This window comes from Carettochelys insculpta, chromosome 29 (genome assembly GCF_033958435.1).
Source record: "Carettochelys insculpta isolate YL-2023 chromosome 29, ASM3395843v1, whole genome shotgun sequence".
Taxonomy (NCBI): Eukaryota; Metazoa; Chordata; order Testudines; family Carettochelyidae; genus Carettochelys; species Carettochelys insculpta.
In genome coordinates, this window is record NC_134165.1 from 2,226,657 (window position 1) to 2,241,283 (window position 14,627).

The 14,627-nt window shown below is 54.2% G+C and overlaps 2 long non-coding RNA genes across 2 annotated transcripts in view; one reads left to right on the forward strand and one right to left on the reverse strand.

The window, feature by feature from the left end:
• Nucleotides 1–1,740: 1,740 nt before the first annotated feature.
• LOC142003375 (uncharacterized) lies at nucleotides 1,741–10,334 on the reverse strand. Its single transcript, XR_012642816.1, has 3 exons — nucleotides 10,196–10,334; nucleotides 6,986–7,748; nucleotides 1,741–1,848 (listed from the first exon to the last, which is right to left on the reverse strand). It is a non-coding gene; the product is annotated as an uncharacterized LOC142003375 (long non-coding RNA).
• A 1,305-nt stretch (nucleotides 10,335–11,639) lies between these two features.
• LOC142003374 (uncharacterized) overlaps nucleotides 11,640–14,627 on the forward strand; it is a 28,027-nt gene continuing 25,039 nt past the window's right edge. Inside the window, exon 1 of the long non-coding RNA XR_012642815.1 lies at nucleotides 11,640–11,743. This is a non-coding gene — a long non-coding RNA (uncharacterized LOC142003374). The remainder of the gene's footprint in view (nucleotides 11,744–14,627) is intronic.

Genomic DNA, 14,627 nt, shown 5'->3' on the forward strand with positions numbered 1-14,627 from the left:
GTTGTCACACTCAGTGATCATGGCTGACCAATTCCCAGTTAGAGGTTTTTCAATTAAAACTCAGCTCCGCTGCCCCACTGTGTACAATTGCATATGTGCGTGTGTGTCTGCGAGAGAGAATGAGGCATCTGTGTGTATATTTGAATGCTGAACGTCTGCATGTGGCATGTGTATGAATATTGTTTCGAAGCAACATTTGTATGTGTTTGCACGCAGCAATTGTGTGCAATTATTTGGATGCAGTGCATGTGAGAACATTCTTTGTGTGTGTCTGAATGCGGCGTGTGTACATTTAAAATTAGTAACTGGAAAAAAAAATCCTCTGTCCTAACTGATACCAAATGTCTGTGCTGAGCAGTTGGAGGCACTTGAGAGACTGCGGTTTGCCTGCTTTAGCTTTTCCAAAGGACTCGTTTTATTTTTACCTCCAGCTTTCATCATCTCGGCGCCAACAGGAAGTGAGCGTTCTGAGCAATCCAGATGTTTGGGCCAGGCGACGGGGAGGGGACACAGCTGGCTGGGTTGCCGTGGTGTGAGATTGTCTAGGTGGGAGGAGGGGAGAACCACCCAACAACCTGGTCCTGCGTCTTGGTCTTGCTGGCTGGGTTTATTTTTAAAGGTTCGGGTCGCATTTCTCCAGAGCGTCGTAGGTTTGGGCTCATCGTGGGTCTGATCCACCCCCACTGTGGGGAGAAATTTGGAGTGTGGCACATAACAACATGGTGCAGGGATACCAAACAAAAGCAAAACTAAGGCACCATCTTCCCGCAGAGAAGTGAGTCACTTGCTCGTGAAAAGCTTCTACACATATTCACCAGTCATCTGTGCTGCAAAGATGCCTCCCGGAACCCGCCCGTAAAAAGATCAGGGTTTGCAGTTGGCCTGGCAGTTCTGTATGCGGGACAGGGCCTGGGTCGCTCTCCCTCTGCCCCCAGAGTGGTGGCTTGCGCTTGTGTGTGTGTGAATTTCCTGCTGGCATGGTCTGGGCAAGGGGTGTACGTATCAAGCAGGTGTGTTACAGTAGTGGTAGGGCTGTGAGCCCCATCATGGGCTGGGCGTCCCCTGTGCTAGGAGCTGTACGAATGCATACCAAAAGGAGTATTACAAGGAAAAAGAGAGAGATACAGGAAGTGTGAAAATGGGTTTACAGAAAAGTGTGGGTGAGCGTGTTGCACAAGAGCACACAATGGAGCAGGAGCATGGGACAGCAGGGGGTAGTGCACCGGAGGGAGTGTGCGTGAGAGCCAGTTCTGCTGCCCGCCCTGGGATGCACCAGGAACATTGTTTCTATCCTGCTATTGTTTAGCCTCATTCTGAGCATGGGAGGAAATTTAAAACCTCACGATAATTGTATTTAGGAACTTCCAAGCGTCTCCATGGTGACCTGCTGTGACGCCAGCCAGGAACAAGATGATGAGGTTGTAATATTCAGCCACAGCAGAGCACACAGCTGGAGCCCTTGGTTAACCCCTCCTGGCCAGGCTGGAGCAGTTGGGAAGGGGTTTGCCTGGCAAGTACGGGGCTTTATCTCTTGTAGGGTCCGTAGAGTGGGCAGACGCTCTGGGAAGGAATGCTTTAGTTCAGACAGACAGACAGACAGATGGGTGTGCAAGGGCAGGGAGAGAAAGAAAGGTGGTAGAACGGTGGGTGGATAGAAGTTTAATAGTGAGGGTAATTAACTATTGGAGCAATTCACCCAGGTTGTTGCGCTTCTCCATCTCTGGGCATTATAAAAAAAAAATGGGTTGTTTTTTATTCCCAAAAAGATCTGGTCTAGGAAGTTATGAGGGACCTTTCTCTGGCCTGTGTGACCCAGGAGGTTGGCTTAGATGATCACAGTGGTCCTTTCTGGTCTTGGCATGAAAAGAAAGAAAGAAAGAAAGAAAAATAGTAAGTAGGTAAATAGACACTCTGCTATTGCACTAACTGTCCAAAGTGCTACTTGAAGAGAAATTAAATAATTATTCCCCGTAGGGGAAAAAATCGTTTAACTACAGTGAAACCCTTTGCTATAGGTCTGCGGGACTGCGCTGATTCCAGCTGCATTGGCTCTGGTTACTTGAATGGGCAGCTACCAAGGAAATCCCAGGTGGCTTCTGTCCCCAAAGTTAGTGCTGTTCCTCCAGGCCCCAGCGTGGTGCTGGAGAGGTGGGGGCACTGTGCGGCAGGAGCATGGCTCAGGAGACTGCTCTTCTTCCAGTACCCCAGGACTCGCCATGAAGCAGTTCCCCGGCTGAGGAATCCGGGCACGGCCCAACTAACCAATTCCCCTAGGGCAGGAGGGTCTGAGTGACAGAGACACCCTGGTGGCATGGCTGGACTGCCAGGCCCACCCCACTCATGCTGACTCACTAGAACCACATGAGGCTGAAGCGGCCACTGGCATGTCTGAGAGGTGACACTGCACCTCCTGGGCCAGGGCTTTAGCTGGGGAAAACCAGCAGAGCTCCACTGACTTCAGTGGAGCCATGTTAAGTTATGCCAGCTCCGGATCGGGTCCCCTTGACTGATTTGCACCAGCTGGGGATCTGACTGGTTGGCTTTCAGCGCCTCCCAGAACCAAATGGGGGATACTTGAAGCTGTCTACGTGTGTGCTTAGAGAGGCGGCAGGGTAGGTGCCCGGGTTATAGTCCCAGCTTTGGGTGGAGGCAGTTGTCTAGCAGCAGGAGCAGGGGACAAAGGGGCAGTGGTTAGAACAGGAAGGGACCACTGGTCAGGACTTCTTATGCGTGTTCCCAGCTCTGGGTCACAATGCGGTCCAGTTGCTGGGGCAGGGGCAGTGTTCCCTGTAAGCTGAGCACTGGGGCGGCTGCTCAGGAGAGTGCCAGGGGCCGCCCAGCTGGTTAGCAGAGCGCCCACAGCCAGCAGCCTGTGTCTCCATGGGTGGTACATGGCCGCACATGGCTCGGTGCACAGAACAAAAATGATTCCGCCCACAGATGGAAAAAGGTAGAGGGGCTGTGCAGGAGACTTGGAGACAGGCCTCAAACTTGGCCACCTGCTCACCATGTGACTTTGAGGCCTTCCTTTGTCTCGCTGTGCCTCAGTTTTCCCCTTTCTACAAAGAGTCTAGTCATAAATTTTCCCTCACAGGGGAGGGTCTCAAGGCAGGGATAACCAATGGCTGAAGCACGTTCAGATCCCTGGCTGACAAATGCGTGTGTGACGTTCATTTCTGGGCTCTAGGTTACTTTGTGCCTGAGACTCCCGGACAGACAGTTGCAGGGTGAACAACACAGGGACACCCGCAGTCAATAAAACAGCCTGTTGCTATGGCAGGAAAAAAACACTTGGGGTGGGCAGGGGGAATGGCATGGAAGGCAGCTCAAATTACAGAGATTTGCATTGAGAGAAAAAAAAGAGTCTCTTAACTTCAGCCCCCTGGGCAACCTGCACTGAATTAAGTGTTATATTATAGGCCTCACATAGCTGGAATAACCACAGTGACGTCCTGCGGCTTTGCCGACTTCCGAAGTAAAACACTGTTTAATGTCTGTGTGTAGCGTTGCTATGGCAATAACAGCCTGGGGTGTGTGTGTGTGTGTGTGTGTGTGTGTGCGCGCACGCACGCGCGCAGCCCTGCTTATCACAGGAAAGCAAATCTGGCCTCCACCAGTGTCTGACGCAAGCCAGAGATGGTCTGTTACCTATGGGCTGACAAAAGCAGAGGGGGAATTCCTGGGTTTTCCCTAATCTTCCTGTAGGAGAGGCACAGGCAGAAAATGGAGTGTGCTGCTGCTCTGGCAATGGTGGGTGTACTGCAGCAAGCACACATCGCAGGGGCTGGAGAGCACATGGCAGCCCTGCGGGGCAGGCTGGTCTTGTTCAGCGTGTGCAGCTGGAAGCATGCGGCTTTGGAGACAGCAGGATGGATTCTGGGCCTCCTTGGGCCACCTTGTGTCTCCAAGCCCCAGATTTTCTGGAGCAGTGGACAGCGGAGCTGAGTGAAGCACCACATGGCCCCTTGGCTCTCCATCTGTGTCAGGAGGGGGCTGGGCTCTGCCCAGGGTCGCTCCCGCCACCAGAGGGGAATTGGCTAGCGCGATGGTTTTCACCCTTTCCAGATGACTTTGCCCCTTTCAGGAATCTGACTGGCCCTGAGAACCCCCAGTTTCACTTCACTTAAAAGTTATTTGCTTACAAAACCAGACCTAGCATGCAAATGTCACAGCCACCCTAGCACAGGTTGAACCTCTCTAATCCGGCACCCCGGGACCTGACCGGTGCCAGGCAAGAGAATTTGCCAGACCATGGGAGGGCCATATTTTATAGCACATTACCAACACTTCCACTGCTGACCAGGCTCTTAGAAGATATTTAGGGGTAACTTGCAACTAAATAACAGCACAGAACTGAGAGTCAGGACTGGTGGCTGGAAACAGACGTTATGGGAGCGCAAGAATTTTGGCCACACCCACGAGATGCAGTCGTCCGGCTAACTACCGTCATGCCGGATTAAGGATGTTGCCGGATGAGAGAGTGCCAGGTTAGAGAGGTTCAACCGGCCCCCAAAGGTGCCTGTATTCTCACTGGTATCCTGTCATTGTAAAATAAACCCCCTGGAATGCGAGTATTATGCTCACGCTTCAGGGTGATTCTGAGCCTTGTGAGCCTTGTCTGAAGCCCCCGAGCCCTGCCGTGGGGGTGGGGTGGGGCTGAGGCAAGTAACTTAGGTTTGCAGGGGGGCCCCATGGTGTGGGCACCAGTGCATCTCCACTACTTGCCACCTCCTAATGCCAGCTGTGCTTTTGTGAGACCCCCACGCCTGCCTCATGACCACCCCTGCTGCAAGAGCCAGCTTGAGAAGCACTGATTCAGATGAGTCGAGTACCCCTGGAGTGCCTGTGAGCACCCCCCAGGGTGCACGTCCCCCGGGTTGAGAACCACTGGTCTGACCCACAACTATCTCCTAGCCAGGCCAAAGCTCTGTGCAGCAAGTCGTGGTCTAAACCGGTGTGACCACAACTTGCTCCATCTCCGCTGTGGCTGCATGAGGGTCTTACACTGAGATAGTTAAAAAAGATCACACTGGGGGGGACAGTTCCACTGATTTCAGTGGAGCACTGCCCCAGAAAAGACTCCAGCCCGCACGGTGTCTACCTCTGCTTGGATTTCAGCTGGATAAATTCAGAAATGGGATTGTTGGGGGGGCGCCTGGTGAGAGCTCAGACCGGTTTAGGAGACCAAAGAGCTATGTCTCTATGCCCTGAAATAACTGCGTAGGCTTGGTCTTGCCAGATCAATTCGGAGGGTGCGTCTGAGCTACCCCAGTGCCACCTCGTGTGAAAGTCATTATATCAGATGAAAGGTTCCTGTACTGCCTAGCTCAGCACCTCTACACTGGTGTCGCAGTGTACTGCTGGGTTCAAATGGTGCAGTGTGGAGACTGCTAATCTGATCCCTGTGCCTTTCCGTGCCTCAGTTTCCGCCACCTGTATTAACCTGCTTTATTAATGGCCTGCTGCAGGATTAAAGGCCTTGGGGGAAGACAACCCTGACCAAACAAGCCAGTGGTGCCGAAGGCTGCCAATAGGCTGAGCCTGCTTGGCCCAGATCTTTCATTTGCCCTGAAATCCTCATGAATATGGAAGGAAGTGTTTTTTGGAAGACTCAGGGTGTTAACTAAGGAGTGAATTCCCTTCTGCCCCTCTCCCACAAGCCCCAGGGAGCCCTGGGGAAGTGGCAGGGATGTGACAGCCACCCACGCTCTTCCCGCCTGTATATCAGCCCCCCAAACCCCAACCCCACCTGTATATCAGCCCCCCAAACCCCAACCATACCTGTATATCAGCCCCCCAAGCCCCCAGCCCCACCTGTATATCAGCCCCCCAAACCCCAACCATACCTGTATATCAGCCCCCCAAGCCCCCAGCTCCCCTATATATCAGCCCCCCAAACCCCCAGCCCCACCTGTATATCAGCCCCCCAAACCCCAACCATACCTGTATATCAGTCCCCCAAGCCCCCAGCCCCCCTATATATCAGCCCCCCAAGCCCCAACCATACCTGTATATCAGCCCCCCCAAGCCCCCAGCCCCCCTATATATCAGCCCCCCAAGCCCCAACCATACCTTTATATCAGCCCCCCCAAGCCCCCAGCCCCCCTATATATCAGCCCCCCAAACCCCCAGCCCCCCTATATATCAGCCCGCCTTGAGCTCCCACTTCCCCACCTTCCTCCCTCCCCCCAGTTTGTATGGCCGGTTGCCGGGTAACGCGGGGTAGGGCGGGGCGGGGCGGGGCCGGGCGGGGGGAGCCTGCGCTCCGGGGGCGGGGCCGGGGCCGGGCGGAGCCGAGCCGCGCGGGCAGCGAGATCATCGGGGCCCTGCGGGCGGAACGCGTGGGCCGAACTCTTCCTAATAGCCTGGCAGATGCGGCCGAGAGCCCGAAGGGGGGGGTGGGGCTGCGGCTGCGGCTTACCACGTCTCGGGGGTGGTCGTACCTGGGAGGGGGGTTTGTAACGGCGGGCTGACAGTGTGGGGGTCTAGAACAAGGCCTGGGGGTCACAGTAGCGGCTCTAGAATCAGACTGGGGGAGGTCACAGTGGGGGTTTAGAACAAGACTTGGGGGGCACAGCAGGCGGGGATCTAGAGCAAGACTTGCTGCCAGGCCACCCTGAGGCTCTGGGATCTAGAACAGGACAGAGATCTAGAACGGGGCTTGTTGCTCAGCTAGGCTCAGGCTGGAGGAGTCTGGGGCAGCAGGCCCGGAGGGCCAGAGCAAATCAGATAAAGCTGAAGGGACTCCCAGGGTTTGCTGTAAGTCCACATCTGCTCAAGGAGTGGAGGGACCAGGTTTGTTCTCCAGGGTCATATCTCCTCCAGTACTAGCAAGTCTGGAGGTTTGGGTCAGTGTTTCTCCCTTCCAGGGTGCGGGGCTGTGTTATTTGGGGGGTGAGGAGTGGTCTGGTGCAGCAGAAATGTGTGTTCTGCTCTTTGCCTTAGGAGCAGGCAAGTGTCAGCGGAAGTTGAATTAAATTGGTACCTTGTGGGGGCAGAGAGAGACCACCTTTCTCTTCTGTGTTTGTGCAGCACCTAGCACAGAGGGGGTGCCAGGCCACACCTGCGGCTCCTGGGTGCTGCTGTAATACACAATGAATAACACACAGTGCCCAGCAAAATCATCTCCTGGTCCATGACGGCGGTGCCTAGGTGCTACCGCAAACAAACAAATGCCTAGGGCATAATGCCCTTAAATCTTCCCTTTGTTTTCTTCAAAGGCAAACAGCGGCTGGGTTGCTCAGATAGGTTTAATTCCATTGACCCTCACTAAGTCCCGTTGTTGTACTTTCAGCTGGATACAGGGTTCTGTACTCTTTACCCTGAAATCTTGCTTAGAGTTGGTCCTTCTTAAACAGCTGCTGGTTCCACCCCTCAAACTTCAAAGATGAATGGTCCCAGCCTGTGTTTGCAGGCCTCACTCCCCACATTGACATGCAGCCACCTCTGGGGTGGAGCTTGGCAGCTGTCGAACAATTTGCACCAGTTGTTTAGGAAGGCAAAGAGAATTTTGGCTGCAAACGAGGAGGATGTTCATTTGCTCTTCAGGTGGGTAGTTTGTAAATTGCTCTGGCTAGAAGAACCCTCTGGAGTCCTCTCGCCTGAACCCCGGCCAATCCGCTGTCTTTTCCCTTGTGCAGCTGGTGGCTGAAGCAGCCCTCAGTGTCGATCTCCACTTCTGATAACAGATGCCCAAAGGTGTGTTACTGTTGAGTCAATCAGCACCTCCTACACAGGCAGCAATTAGGCTTTTGGATTTGGAAATAAAAAAACAAAATAATTAAAAAAAAAAAAAGCCCTCTGAATGGTTAAATAACAACAGACATAACTCACTCAGCAGGAATGGGGCTGGGACCAGAAACAGGCCAGGGCCAAAATGTGAGCAGGGCTCGGCACCCAGCAAACAAAAAGGGATTTGAAATCCAAACCTGCACCCCCACTGGGACGATGCTCTCTCCACACAATCGCACACGGCACCACGAACCCATGGCAAAACTGGGGACAGAGCCCAGCTGCCCTGAGATTTCTCCTATCAAAAACCTACTAAACCTCAAATTCAGAATTTTCCAGGTCTGGAGAAGTGGGTCTGCCCCACAAAAGCTAATCACCTAGTGGATCATTTTGTCAGTTTTTAAGGTGTTACAGGACAGCTGTTTTCTTTTGTGAAGATAGGGACTGAACTGCCTACCCCTCTATGTCTTCTCCCCCAGAGTTCGGTACAGACCCCCACCCAGCTTCCCAGCCCCCTAATCTAACCACTACCCCATGCTCTCTATCTAGAACGGGGAGCAGACTGCACTAGCCCTCACTCCAGCTCCCCCATTCCAGTCTCTACACCCCCAACTCCCCTCTGCTATAACCACTAGATGCTGCTCCCTTCCAAGAGCTGGGCACAGAAACCAGGAATGCTGCGTCTCCCCGGTAGCTGACATCTCAGCCAGGTATCAGTAGCAATAGTAGGTGATCATTTAGCTGAGCAAATATCAGTGGGAGAAGTGGTTTCCATCAGAGTTTGGTCCGCTGAATGTGTCTCCCCTCAGGCTGCCGTGCTGGATTCTTCTGCAGTGAAGGAAAGCCCAAAGCACTCTTCTGGGTCTATAGAGTCAGAGACCCCAAGGCCGCTGGCATCACATAGGCCTAAGAACTGCCCCAAAAGAATCCCCCAAGCAGCATGTTGAGAAACGCACCCAGTCCCGACTGAAAAGCAGCCGATGATGCTGAATCCCTCACGACCCTTGGTAGACTGTTGCAGTGGCTGTTAAAGAATGCACACCTTGAGTCCTGTCTGAATCTTTGGTTCTTGTCATTGGATTGTGTGAGACCTTCCTCTGGTAGTCTGAAGAGCCCGTTATGAATAGTCTGTTACCTGGGTGATTTTTTTCCATCCATGTGCAGGATAAATTTTGTTCTGTGCACTTAGGCATGTGTACCACCAATAGAAACACACGCTCTGGGCACTCTGCTAATTATCTGGGCAGCACCTGACTCTCTCCTGGGCCGATGCCCCAACGCTCAGCTTACAGGGCATGCTATCTCCAGGTAGATCCTCTTAAACTGTAGGGAACACACCCCTTCTTTTACACTCAAATTGCTCAGTCTATTTAGCTTATCGCTAGCAGGCAGGTTTTCTCACCCTGCTCTTCTCCGAACCCTCTCCAGTTTAACATCACCCTTCTTGACCGGTGGGCATCAAATCTGGACACAGTGTTCCAGGAGTGGTCGCACCAGTACCAAATATAGAGGTAAAATAATCTCTCTGCTCCTGCATGAGATTCCCTTGTTATGCATCCTGGCGTGGCCTTACCCCTTTTGGCCACCGTGTCATGCAGGGAGCTCATGTGCTGCAGATTCTCCATCCCAGCCATGCAAATCTTTTTCAGAGCTGTACACCCCATAATGCAGCCAAGGCATTTTGTTCTGGGATGTGCACGTTTGCTATGCTCCAGAGCAGAATGCACATGGCTCTCTGCAAACATTTGCCACGAGGATTTCATTGTCATTTTCCTCACACCCTCCTCCCAGTTCAGATCCTTTCCACTCTGCTGCTCTTGAGTTGGCTCTGATCAGGTTGCCCCATCTCCACCCTGCCAACTATGGCTGCATCGCTGCCAGCTCTCCTTACCCTGTCTTTCTGCCCCAGACCGGGTCTGAGCACCTCTCACCTCCAGATTCACTCTTGCCATGACAGCTGTAAGTCAGGAGCAGCGTTCCCTGCAAGCTGAGCACGTGGGCGGCTGCCCAGGAGAGTCCAGCACCGCCCAGCTGATCAGCAGAGCGCCCAGAGCCGGTGGGGAGTGCACATCTGCACGTCTTGGTGCACAGATCACGATTTATTCTGCGCATGGGTGAAAAAAATTAGAGGGCACATTGGTGAGGGATGGCTGGATGGAGGCACTGGCGGGATACATTTCGAAGACACATCTGACGGTTTCTCTCCTTAAGGTCTGACCCTGTGGAGGCGATGCCTAAGCAGATCCGACTGCAGGTGGCTCCCCACAGACCATCACACAAGCTAGCAAAGGTATTTGCCCAATTCCCATCACTGTGCTGTTGTACTGCATTTATCCTTAAATCTTCCGGAGGCAGGGGAGGGCACCAGGTAATCCCCGGCCTGGTTGCTCGGGGTGGGGGTAAGGGGGCAGGGAGGGGGTGGAGTGAGACCTCTGGCGCAGAGGGGTGGCTCAGGACCCCCTACCTGGGGCTCTGGGAGGTGGTTGCCCTGGGCTCCACCCATCTCTTGTGATGGCCTTGACCTGATCTTAGAGCCATTTTGCCTCTCAATGGAAGGATCCAGCCGGTCTTGCCAAATTGTGTGACAGTACTGTGAGTCCCCGAATGCTTGGCGCATTCTAAAAAGGCCCAGCTCCCGGAGACTGGGGATTTCCTCAGGGTCTTGACTTTTGTTTAAAGAAATGCTTCAAGTGATTGCAGAGAAAAGCTTGAAGACATGGCCTAAGTGCAACTTGGAAGCCTCAGAAACAAGAAGGCAGATCAAAAGAGCCCCACATATAGAAAAAAAAAAAACACATAATTTTTAATCTGGTCTCACAATCTGAGGAGGAGGCTCCTTTGTTCATGACTCCCAAATGCTCAGGGTGGGTGATACCACAGTCTTGTTGAGGTACCATGGGTATAACTCCAAAACATCTTGGGAGCCAATCTTCCAAACATGTACTCATGATCTTAACTTCACTACTATAAGTACCTCTTATAAAGCATGTTTCATCTGTATATTGTCAAATGCTTTCCAAAGGAGGACAGTATAATTATCCCCATTTTATAGATGGAAAAACTGAGGCCTAGCAGGATAAGTGACTCACCCGAGGTCACACAGAAGGACAGTGTCAGAGTCAGGAATAGCACTGAATCATAGACCAGTGCTATAGATGAGAATCAAGTTTACATATGGATTCAGGGTTCAAACTGGAAGCTCTGTGGGCAAGGCCTGTCTCTTTGTTCTGTGCGTGTACAACCTTGAGCACATTGGATGCCTGGGCCATGATTGGGAGTCCTAACACACGATGCTAGAACTATTGACTGAGGCTGTTTCTTAGCATTTGTCTCCATACGAGCTGAATCCGCCCTCGCTCCATCTTCATTTGTCATCTCCTAGGCAAACGTCCCGAAAGCCAGAGGCTCTTTTCGGCCCAGTCCCACAGCAGTGTGCTCCAGACCATGCAAGGCTGGGGATATCAGGAGCCGCCTCCCTTCGTTCTGTGCTGACAGAAGAGTTTCTGGAGACGAACCCTCTCTAGGCCCGAGCAGCCAGCACCGTGAAGTCAGGGTCTCCTCTGAGCTCGCATCTAAAACCACCCCAGGTCGGTGGGCGTATTCAGCCCCGCTCGGGTGGGTGGGTGTCTCCCTTTCCTGCCACGCGCTGCGGCTGCTGTTTTCCCCGGCAAAATCATGCTTCCTGGAAGGAATCCCAATCCCCTGCCCTGTCCTGTCTCCCACTGAGTCAGCAGGTCCAGCGACTTGAAAGGGAGTCATTGCTACTCCACGCATTACAGTAAGGAGGTCCCGCCTACCTCCTGCCTCCTCTGTCCGTCTGCCCTGGTAATTAGCAAACAGGGGTGGGGCTAAGGTTTTAAAAAGGATTTCCCTTTGAGTAAAAGTCAGTGACTTTAGATGGGTAAGCGCCCAGCCTGGCTTTCCTGTCCTTCCTGTCTGTCTGTCTGTCCCAGTGGAATTATCTGGGGGACTCTGCGGATCACAGCCTCTGCAGCAAAGAATTTCCAAACTGGTAAGTAACTTCTTGGGGTTTCTGTCTCTTTGAGCTCCGGCGCCTCTAGTGATTTTATTTTTTCTGAGCCGAGAGAGAAGAGAATCTTTTTCGGCTCCCCAGACTGTGGCTGGCTGTCGGAAAAGCAGGCTCACGTTTCGGTGGTGTTGCAGATCCTCGGCACATGGGCAAACTTCTTGCCACAGTCCCCATGTGGAGGGGCCAGATTCTGCCGTGCATCAATGGAGGTCCCCATAGAGTTGGGCTGGTGGAATACGCAGAGACATACGATAAATGTAAACAACTAAACCCGGCGTCTTCTTGCAGGGATGGAAAAAATGTCGAGAGGGCGGAGGGAGGTTTTCTTCCTCTCAGGGGTGTCGTGGTTCTGGCCGTGTGCGTTTAAACCCCATGTGGGCCATTGCAGTGACCCTTGCCCAGGTTTGGAGGTTTCCCAAGCGAAGCGCCCGCCGCCCCGATGAAGTGGGTCTTTCCACGTAAGCTCCTCACCTAAGGAGGGAACTCGTTAGTCTGTAAGGTGCTACGGGGCTGCTTGGGCTTTTGTGCTCCACGCTGACACTCATCGGGCCCGAAGGCAGGACCGGGCAGCGCAGGCGGATTTCCTCGGGGGTGGAAAGCTTGAGGGACAACTGATCGGGTCCAGTCGCAAGGGCAGAGACGCTCTCCAAGCGCTCGGGTGCCGCGGTGACGTTTGCCTCCGGGCACGATGGGATGTGAGCTCTTCCCCGGCGTGGTGGGGGCAGAAGGGAAGGCGGGGGCCCACGGGCGTGCTGGGAAATCGGCGGCCAGATCGGAATAAATCCCAGCCAGGAAGGAGCTTCGCAAGGCTCTGGCTGGCGGGCGGAGGGGCTGAGGCCGCCAATCCAACCTCCCGTCAAATGCGCCGGAGCGCAGAGAAGTTTGGCCAAGAGGCGTTTGGTGGCGGCGCCCCTTTGTAGTTGTATAACCGCCCACTGCTGAGTTATATAAGGACAGCTGGACGGGGAGGTGGGCTCGCTCGGGTGGGGAGTTGGTACCAAGCACAGCCCCTCCAGGCCGCTCTTCGGGGCGTGCGCGGGGCGGGGGACTTTCGCCACCTATTTGACTTGGCGGCCGCCTCTTTCGAGCGTGATTCATTCTTTCCTTGTGTCTCTCTCGCTTCCCTTTTGTGCGCTCGAGTGTTCTGGTCCTCGCCAGCTGCAGTCCCGCGCACGCTCGGTTTTCCCAGCAGGCCTCTTTCGGCGTCGGGACCTCCGCTCAGCTGTTTCCTAAATAAAGCTGGCCTGGAGGTGTGGGTGCCCGGCCTGCCCAGGGACCGGCTGTTGTCCAACCGGTCCAGGGTAAAAAAGCCGAATAAGCCACGTGGGTGATTGTGAAGCGTGAAAAAAATCTGTGAACTTTGGTGGCTCGCACGATGCACGTGGCATCTCTTCTGCACGCCCACCGCTGTCTCGAGTTGGTCGGTGCTCAGTGTGTTAAGGCTGGGGGCTGGCTCTGCCGCAGGTGTAAACTGGTGTAGTTCCTGGCAGGATCTGGCCGCCGCTGCTGGGAATGCCCTGGACAGAGCACAGACGCTGCAGCGCTTGCTAAACAAGAAAAAAAACGGGGTGTGGGCAACACTGATTTTGTGCCACCCCATGTGACGGGTAAGGGCGGGTGGGATGAGGTTTGCAGACCCTTTGTCCATGTAGGACCCTGAGTGCACTGCGCCGTCAGCTCCCATTGGCTGCCGTGGCGCGCCTGCTCCCGAGACGGCCAGGAGGGCAGCTCTCCCACCCCCAGGTCCCGCCATCAATCTGTCATCAGTTTCTCCTGCCAACGCCCCAGCAGCCCTGCATCACGGGACCCTGGCAGGAGTTCCTTTTGGTGTGTCGTTTCCCTCCTTTTGGGATCCTGGGCTGGTCCCAAGACGGGCCTGGCCTGGCGGGCCAAAATTCGGTTTCCTTTGTGACGTAAAAGCCAGAGGTGCAAAACTGCTGAGGCTTCAGTTTGCCCCGGAGGGAGACTCAGCCAGGGAGGTCCTGGAGGCAGGAGCACAAGACCGCGTTTAGGTGGGCCCGGAAGGAGCTCCTCAAACATAGGGTAGCTCAGGTGGGGGACAAAGTGTCCTTGGAACCGCGAATGGGCTTAGACGATATGGGAGCAGGTCTCTCTGTGCGGCGCTGTTCCCTCCTTGGCGGAGAATCAGATTAGATTTCCACCTCTCCCAGCCACTGGGTGGGCCTGGTCAAGCACCCCACTGCCGCGTGTGCACAAAAGCACAACCCGTCGGCCGGCCAGGACAAACACCAGCCTTTTCTACACATAGTCACTTACTTTATAAACCAAACCCGGCTGCCCTCCAGAGGGTCCCCGCAAGGTGACCTGAATAAGCCCGGGGTCCAGTCCAAGGTGCCTGGTTGCCCGCCCATCTGTCCCTCCCCGTTTTGCCGAAGTCTTGGTGCTGGGTGGGGTCCATAGACAGGTTGCTGGGTTGGTTTGCCTCAGGTTAAGCGCTGCATGTTACAGCCATATACAGCCACTGCCTGCCTGGATCTGGCCGCCCTGGACCACCACCAGCAGACCCTAGGGCCACCCGGGCCTCCTGGGGTTTTAATTCTCACCAACCCAAAAAGGCCAAGACGCTTTGAGCCCCCCACAGATCTGTTTCACCCTGAATTGGATTGCAAATGAGGGGAACGGGGGTGACCCACACTCTGCACCCCCCACCCACACATGCGAGGAGGGGGAAGCTCCAGCCCTGGGAAGCTTGCGTTGGGTTTCAAAGCTGATCTCAGCTTTATTTTGTTTTGCAAGGGGAAAAAAAGAAGGAGGCCCCTGGAAATAGCTCCTTCCCTGGATAAGGAACAAGCTCCCTTTGTTTAAAGCAGGCTGGGATCTGTTCAGGGGACTCCATGGGTAGGGC